This window comes from Chiloscyllium plagiosum, unplaced genomic scaffold (genome assembly GCF_037043375.1).
Source record: "Chiloscyllium plagiosum isolate Xiang-an unplaced genomic scaffold, Cpla_swu_hap1 HiC_scaffold_27, whole genome shotgun sequence".
NCBI lineage: Eukaryota > Metazoa > Chordata > Chondrichthyes > Orectolobiformes > Hemiscylliidae > Chiloscyllium > Chiloscyllium plagiosum.
The window spans coordinates 92,003,277-92,011,182 of record NW_028270165.1 but is presented as its reverse complement, the minus strand read 5'-3'; the positions used below and the strand labels follow the sequence as shown (position 1 = coordinate 92,011,182).

Below are 7,906 nucleotides of genomic sequence, written 5' to 3'. Positions count from 1 at the left end.
CTTTATTGCAACCCAACTTTGTTACAGCTTCAGGTCCCCCTGCAAAAAGGCAGAGAAAAAGTAGTTGCTTTTGAAACAGCTCAAGGTCAAAGTACATACACTCCCCTCCCCCCGCCACCACCCCCCACCAACACATCACATTCTTTACTATTGGTTAGCACCCAGTCGTCCCTTTGTAATTCGATCCTTGGTACAGCTGTAACCCAGAGGAAGTGTTGCCTCACTCAACAATTTCAATCCATACTCTGTCTCCAAGTAAGTTTCTCCCCTCTCATTTGCCGAACAAGGAGGGGCGGGGCAGTGTAGAGTCAACCACACTGCTGTGGACCTGGAGTCACGTGTAGGCCAGACCGGGTAAAGGATGCAACTTGGCCTTCACTGTTTCAATTCCCCTACAGGTGAACTCGCTGGTGCCTCCGCAGGGCGGAGGAGCAGGTGTAAGCCTTCTTGCACTGACAGCAGGTGAACGGCCTCTCCCCCGTGTGGACACGCTGGTGGGTCAGCAGGGTGGAGACCTGGGTAAAGCACTTCCCGCATTCTGGGCAGCTGAAGGGCCTCTCCCCAGTGTGAACCCGTTGGTGGGTCAGCAGGGCGGAGGAATTGCTGAAGGCCTTCCCACACTCGGGACAGCCGAAGGGCCTTTCACCTGTGTGGACCCGCCGGTGGGTCAGCAGGGCGGAGGAATTGCTGAAGGCCTTCCTGCACTTGGGGCAGGGGAACAGCCTCTCCCCCGTGTGGACCTGCTGATGCCTCCGCAGGTTGGATGAATTGCTGAAGGCCTTCCCGCACTTGGGGCAGGGGAACGGCCTCTCCCCGGTGTGGCTGCGTTGATGAGAGTCCAGGGAAGATGGGAAACAGAAGCTTTTCCCGCAGTCATCACACTTCCATCGTTTCTCCAAAAGGTGGGATTCCTCGGGTTTCTCCATGGCCAACGCTTCAGTTTACACAACAACATGCATACAGCCCCTCCCTGCCGTCAATTCCTCTTTCCAGGCCGTAAAGCGGTTACATGCTCCATACTCAGTGCGCTGCAACAGTAGGGTCTCTCATCCAGTCCCACTGACGCTGAAAACGTACCCAAACAGGAACCAAAACACTTTGCTCGTTCTCACAGAATCATAGTTGAAAATTGTTGCGGTCCGAATGGACTGAGTGTCTGTCAGACATTGACGTCAAAGTGAGGACTGCAGACGCTGGAGAGTCAGTCAAAAAATGTGTGGCATTGGAAAATCACAACAGGTCAGGCAGCATCCGAGGAGCAGGAGGGTCAAGGTTTCGGGCATTGGCCCTTCATCTGTTGATTTTGAAACTTCAGTCTTCAGATTTTCAAATACTCTGTAAAAAGAGATTACAAAAGCCATCACTATCAGTGCAAGGTAGAAATTCAGAACAAGCAATTCTACTTTCTGTGGAATATTCTTTTGTTGTTCCACAAAATTGAAAGTACCATCCCACTCTCTCTCCCCCTCTGTTCTCACTCCGCTCTAACTAATTCCCCTGAAGGTGCTGATTCAGGATCTTACAGGGACAGAAAAAGCAAAAACATCAAGACTGACATCTCTCTGAATTTTGGATACCTCCACCTGAAAGTTAATATCTTTCACAACACTGGGATCCTGCTGAGAGTGAGCAGGTCTGATTTTGGGAAGCAAATAAAAAGTGTCAATTCAGGGTGAACCTGCAATGCAGTTTCTTGAGGAAGGACCAGACACAAAATAGTTATCGACCCCGAGAAGGTGGGAGCAAAATGAGACATCAAGGCATTAACACCAACACACTTCAGTCAAACTCTTCTGCTCCCAGTCAGAGCAAAACATGCTGTGAAAGTCCAGCCTTCACAACCACACTTCTGCTTCCACTGAACACAATTAGGGTCACACAGCGCAGAAACAGACCCTTTGGCCCAACCTGCCCGAGCTGACCAGATATCCTAAATTAATCTGGTCGCATTTACCATCACTTGGCCCCGATCCACTGAACCCTTTGAATTCATACACCCATCCAGATGCCTTTTAACTGTTGGAATTCTAGCAGCCCCCACAACTTCCTCTGGCAGCTCATTCCTTAAAAGCACCACCCTCTTCATGAAAAGGTTGCCATTGAGGTCTCTTTTACATTTCCCCACTGCCCTCACCCTGAACCTATGACCCTCCAGTTCGGGACTTTCCCATCCCAAGGGAAAGACCTTGTCTATTTACCCTATCTATACCCCTCATGATTTTATAAAAGTCTCAGACTCAGGCGCGATGGGGAAAACAGCTCCACCCCATCCTTCTGTCCCTCCTCGCCCGGGTAATTGAGACACATACCTGAGTTTGCAGAGTCTGCTGCCTCCTTGGATTCACTCCAGTTGCCACAAGTGAACAGATTTCCCCCCACACCCTCCCAGGACAAAGAATTGCCGAGAGGGAGGGAGTTTCATGCAAACTGACAGGGCCACTTCACGTTGTGATGCCTTCAATGGGTCAGGGGTGGGTAGGGAATGGGAAAAGGGGCGAGAGGAAGGGGTGGGGCGCGGCCGGCCGGCTGGCTAGGCCCGCACTGCCCTGCACAGTTTGCAGGAATTCCTTCCCTTCACAGAATCCCCACAGTGTGGAAGCAGGCCACTCGGCCCGACGAGTCCACACCGACCCTCCGAAGGGTAACCCACCCACACCCATTCCCCTGCACCTGTTGCTCTACTCCCTGACTATCACACCTAACCTGCACATCCCTGGGCACTATGGGTAATTTAGCATAGCAATTTCCCCCCTAACCTGGACAAAGTTAAAAATCACAACACCACGTTATAGTCCAACAGGTTTATTTAGGAGCACTAGGTTTTGGAGCACTGTTCCTTCATCAGGTGGTTGTGGAGAATAAAATAATAAGACACAGAATTTATAGAAAAACATGACAGTGTCCTGCCACTGAAATGATACATTGAACAAACCTGGATTGTGAAGTCTTTCATCTTTTCAAATGGGTTGCAGGTATCATTAATATGCAAATCCCAGAACTTCCTGGAAAGCACCTTATCAAGCGAACTTAAAGTTTTATAACAAAAAGTGACATTTGAGCTCAGCTCTGCAAATGTGCATTCATTCCTGTGTGTGTGTGTGTGTGTGTGTGTGTGTGTGTGTGTGTGTGTGTGTGTGTGTGTGTACGCGCATGAGAGAGAAAATGTCTATTCCCATCCTGTTTATCTCTCTGTCTATTTGAGAACAGGTGCCTTACTTCAGTTGGTGTAAATATTGTTGTAAATCATAGCTGGGTTCTCATAGTTAGATGTAAGGGAGAGAGAATTCCTCAAGTAGGATAGTATAAGAATCCTGGGAGAGCCCCATTTGTGGTTTACTTTCTCATGATCAAACATTGAACACGAGCACCTAGTCATTTCTAATTTGGTTTCATTTTTCTTGTGAGATCCCCTGCTGTGATTACACTGTGCCTGGATGGCTGACAGGCTGGGAGATTGTGGGTTGGGGCTTGATTGACTGAATGCTTTATTGTTCCAGAAGTTGAAAAAGGGAACAAAGCTTCAGCAGAAATCCAGCAGAGCTGAGCACAGACCGACATCATACTCCTTGGGAACAGGGAGATCAACAGAGGGCAGAGAAACCAGGCCCTGAAACCCGAGCTGACATCAGACTACCCTGTGATCAGTGCTTTGATTAGCAGTGCCAACCCTCTACCTTTACCAAGCTTCCCATTAGACTACACCCTCAATATACAGAATCTAATCCTTGCCATCCTAAAGCCATGTCTCTGTAAGGAGTCTCAGACCATAATTATTCACTTCAATGTGTGCAGTCAATTCATTCCCTTTTGTTACAACGCGGCACACATTCAGACTCACCATGTATCATTTCAGTTTTTGTGATCTTTAGAATCCAGTTTTGATTGCTGGTACATTTACTCTCCTTATCCCTTTCTCTAATGTTCATTTCCCACATCACCTCACTGCTCACCGGCCTTGGTTTGGATTGGCCATGCTAAATTGCCTATAATGCTGACGGATGTGCAGGTTAGGTGGGTTAGCCATGGGAAATGCAGGGTTACACAGTTACATAGCAATAGAAGCAGGAGAAGGCCATTTGGCCCGTCCAACCTGCTCTGCCATTCATTAAGATCATGGCTGATCTATTCATCATCTGAGATCCCCCTCCATGCATTGTCCCAACTACCCTTAATTCTCCTACCATTGCAAAAGCCCATCCAACGGTGTATTGAATATACTTAATGAAGCTGCCTCGACTGCTTCCTGGGGCAGAGAATTCTATAGATTCACTACTGTCCAGGAAAAGCAGTTCCTCCTCATCTCTGTCCGAAATTTACTCCTCCTAATCTTAAGCCTGGTTTCATTCACCAGTAGAAATGACTCATTAAGTCGAGCTTCATCCCCACAGTGCAATGAATTCCCACTTTGCACCAAAACCTCGGATTTACTCACTCACTCAGTTGCTGTCTCACAAACGCAAGATTTCATTGTAACTTCTTCTGCACCCATTAAGGGCAAAGCTGCTCTGAAACTCCAGCCTTCACAATCACACTTCTGCTCTCTCTGAAGATGATTAGAGTCATACAGCACAGAATCAGACCCTTTGTCCATCCACACATCATTCCTGATGAAGTGCCCGGGACCAAAATGTCTACTCTCATGGTCCTCTGATGCTGCCTGACCTACTGCCTTTTTCTAGCACCACACTTTGCCTCTGATCTCCAGCATCTGCAGTTCTCTCTTTCTCCACATCCCAAAGTAATACCATTTAAATAATACTCTGTCTTTCTGCTTTTTTTTCCATAGCAAAAGCTATAACTTCACATTGTGGTACTACATTTGCCACGTGTTTGCAAATTGTGGTCTTCGCTACTTCGGGGAGACCGAGCGTAAACTTGGGGAACGGTTTGGCGAGCATCACAGCCGGGTCCGTAGAGGCTGACCAGACCTCCCAGTCACCACTCATTTTAATTCCCCTTCCCACTCCCTTTCTGACAAGAACATCTGAGGCTTCCTCTATTGCCACAACGAACCAAACCACAAATTGGGGGAACAACACCCCATCTTCCGCCCGGGCAGCTGTGGTGTAAAATTATGTCCCAATACATGTGTGAATCATAATGCAACACATGTATTGGGCCAAGCAGTGGAATGTGGTGAAAGGGTTAAAATTGTGTCCCAATACATGTGTGAATCTAACCGAAAATGGAAGGTGTCGCTTAGTCCCGTGTGAATCTTATTATACACCTTCCCGTGTGAATCTTCTTATCTGTATGTAACCAGAATGGAATGTGTTTTTTAGCCTTGCTCTGCTGTTCACATGAATGTTTATATCTGGAAAAGAGTATATCAGCTGGAAAAGTCTCCAGTTCGGTAGAGTCTGCTCCGGGGTTGCGTTTAACCGCCGAGCGTGGGTTGTTGGCAACCGCTCTACGAGAACTGACGGCTCCCAGTTCCGGTAACACGTAGAGTGAGTATAAACCAGACCCGTTGTAAGTACGAGACCTGGTTGTGGCGACGCTGCGGGGAATAAAACACTTATATTCTAGCAGACTCGCCTCTTGGCTGTTTGTTCTGTGTCAGACTACTTTCCTGCGAGCCTGGTCCTTGACCTTGAGAATTTTTTAAAACAGCAGCCTACAGCCTGTAGGACTCAACATCAAGTTCTCCAATTTCAAATAACCTCCTTTTCCATCCCCCGACTCCCTTCTCAGCCCCGTGCCCCTCATTTCCACTTCTCCCTTTCACCATCCTCCAGAGAACAGAGGTAGCTGGGTAACAGTTAGAGGAGGGAAGGGGAGGAAGCAGACAGTGCAGGGATCCCCTGTAGTCATTCCCCTAAACAATAGGTGTACCGCTTTGGATACTGGTGGGGGGGACATCCTAGCAGGGGTAAGCTGCAGTGACCGGGTCTGTGGCGTGAGGTCTGGCTCTGAGACTCAGAAGGGAAAGGGGGAGAGGAAGAGAGCGCTAGTTATAGGAGACTCTCTAGTTAGAGGGACGGACAGGCGATTCTGTGGGCATGGGCGAGACTCTCGGATGGTTTGTTGCCTCCCGGGTGCCAGGGTCCGAGACGTCTCGGACCGTGTCTTCAGAATCCTTAAGGGGGAGGGTGTGCAGCCAGAAGTCGTGGTGCACGTTGGCACCAACAACATAGGTAGGAAGAGGGGTGGGGAGGTCATTCAAGAGCTCAGGGAGTTAGGCTGGAAGCTGAAAGCTAGGACAGACAGAGTCGTCATCTCTGGGTTGTTGCCGGTGCCACGTGACAGTATTTGGACAATTGGACTGCATTCTGGGGAAGGTGGGACCTGTACAAGCAGGACGGGTTGCACCTGAACCAGAAGGGCACCAATATTCTGGGGGATAGGTTTGCTAGCTATCTTCGGGGGGATTTAAACTAATTTGGCAGGGGGATGGGATCCGGACTTGTAGTACAGCAAGTAGGTTAGCTATTTGTCAGGATGTCCAAGTATGTGGGGAGGCTGTGAAGAAGGTAGCACTGACAGGGAATACTTGCGGACACAGAGATGGGTTCAAGTGCGTATACTTCAACGCAAGGAGTATCAGAAAGAAGGTCGGTGAACTTAAGGCGTCGATAGGTACCTGGGACTACGATGTTGTGGCCATCACGGAAACGTGGATAGAAGAGGGACAGGAATGGTTGTTGGAGGTTCCTGGTTACAGATGTTTCAGTAGGATTAGGGAGGGTGGTAAAAAAGGAGGGGGGGTGGCGTTGCTAATTAGAAATGGTATAACAGCTGCAGAAAGGCAGTTCGAGGGGGATCTGCCTTTAGAGGTAGTATGGGCTGAAGTCAGAAATAGGAAAGGTGCAGTCACCTTGTTGGGTGTTTACTATAGGCCCCCCAATAGCAGCAGAGATGTGGAGAAACAGATTGGGAAACAGATTTTGGAAAGGTGCAGAAGCCACAGGGTAGTAGTCATGGGCGATTTCAACTTCCCAAATATTGATTGGAAGCTCTTTCGATCAAGTAGATTGGATGGGGCGGTGTTTGTGCAGTGTGTCCAGGAAGCTTTTCTAACACAGTATGTAGATTGTCTGACCAGAGGGGACGCCATTTTGGATTTGGTACTCGGTAATGAACCGGGACAAGTGATGGGCTTGTTAGTGGGTGAACATTTTGGTGATGGTGACCACAATTCTGTGACTTTCACCTTGGTTATGGAGAGGGATAGGTGCGTGCAACAGGGTAGGTTTTACAATTGGGGGAAGGGTAATTACGATGCTGTAAGACAGGATCGGAGGAGCATAAGTTGGGAGCATAGGCTGTCGGGGAAGGATGTCGTGGAAATGTGGAACTTTTTCAAGGAACAGATACGACGTGTCCTTAATAAGTATGTACTGGTCAGGCAGGAAAGAAATGGTCGTGTGAGGGAACCTTGGTTGACGAGGGAGGTTGAATGTCTTGTAAAGAGGAAGAAGGAGGCTTACATAAGGTTGAGGAAACAGGGTTCAGACAGAGCAGTGGAGGGATACAGGATAGCCAGAAGGAACCTGAAGAAAGGGATTAGGAGAGCCAAGAGAGGGCATGAAAAATCTTTGGCGGATAGGATCAAGGATAACCCAAAGGCATTTTATGCGTATGTGAGAAACATGAGAATGACGAGAACGAGGGTAGGTCCAATCAAGGACAGTAGTGTGAGACTGTCTATTGAGTCGGAAGAGATAGGAGAGGTCTTGAATGAGAACTTTTCTTCAGTATTTACGAATGAGAGGAACCGTATTGTTGAAGAGGAGAGTGTGAATCGGACTGGTAAGCTAGAGGAGATACTTGTTAGGAAGGAAGATGTGTTGGACATTTTGAACAACTTGAGGATAGACAAGTCCCCCGGGCCTGATGGGATATATCCTAGGATTATGTGGGAAGCAAGAGAGGAAATTGCAGTATCGTTGGCAATGATCTTTTC

At 48.3% G+C, this 7,906-nt stretch overlaps 1 protein-coding gene across 2 annotated transcripts in view; it reads left to right on the top strand.

Moving 5' to 3' along the window:
- The window catches only part of LOC148145018 (uncharacterized), a 268,501-nt gene that overhangs the window by 211,358 nt on the left and 49,237 nt on the right, over positions 1-7,906 (top strand). The gene's annotated exons all lie outside the window — the stretch shown is intronic.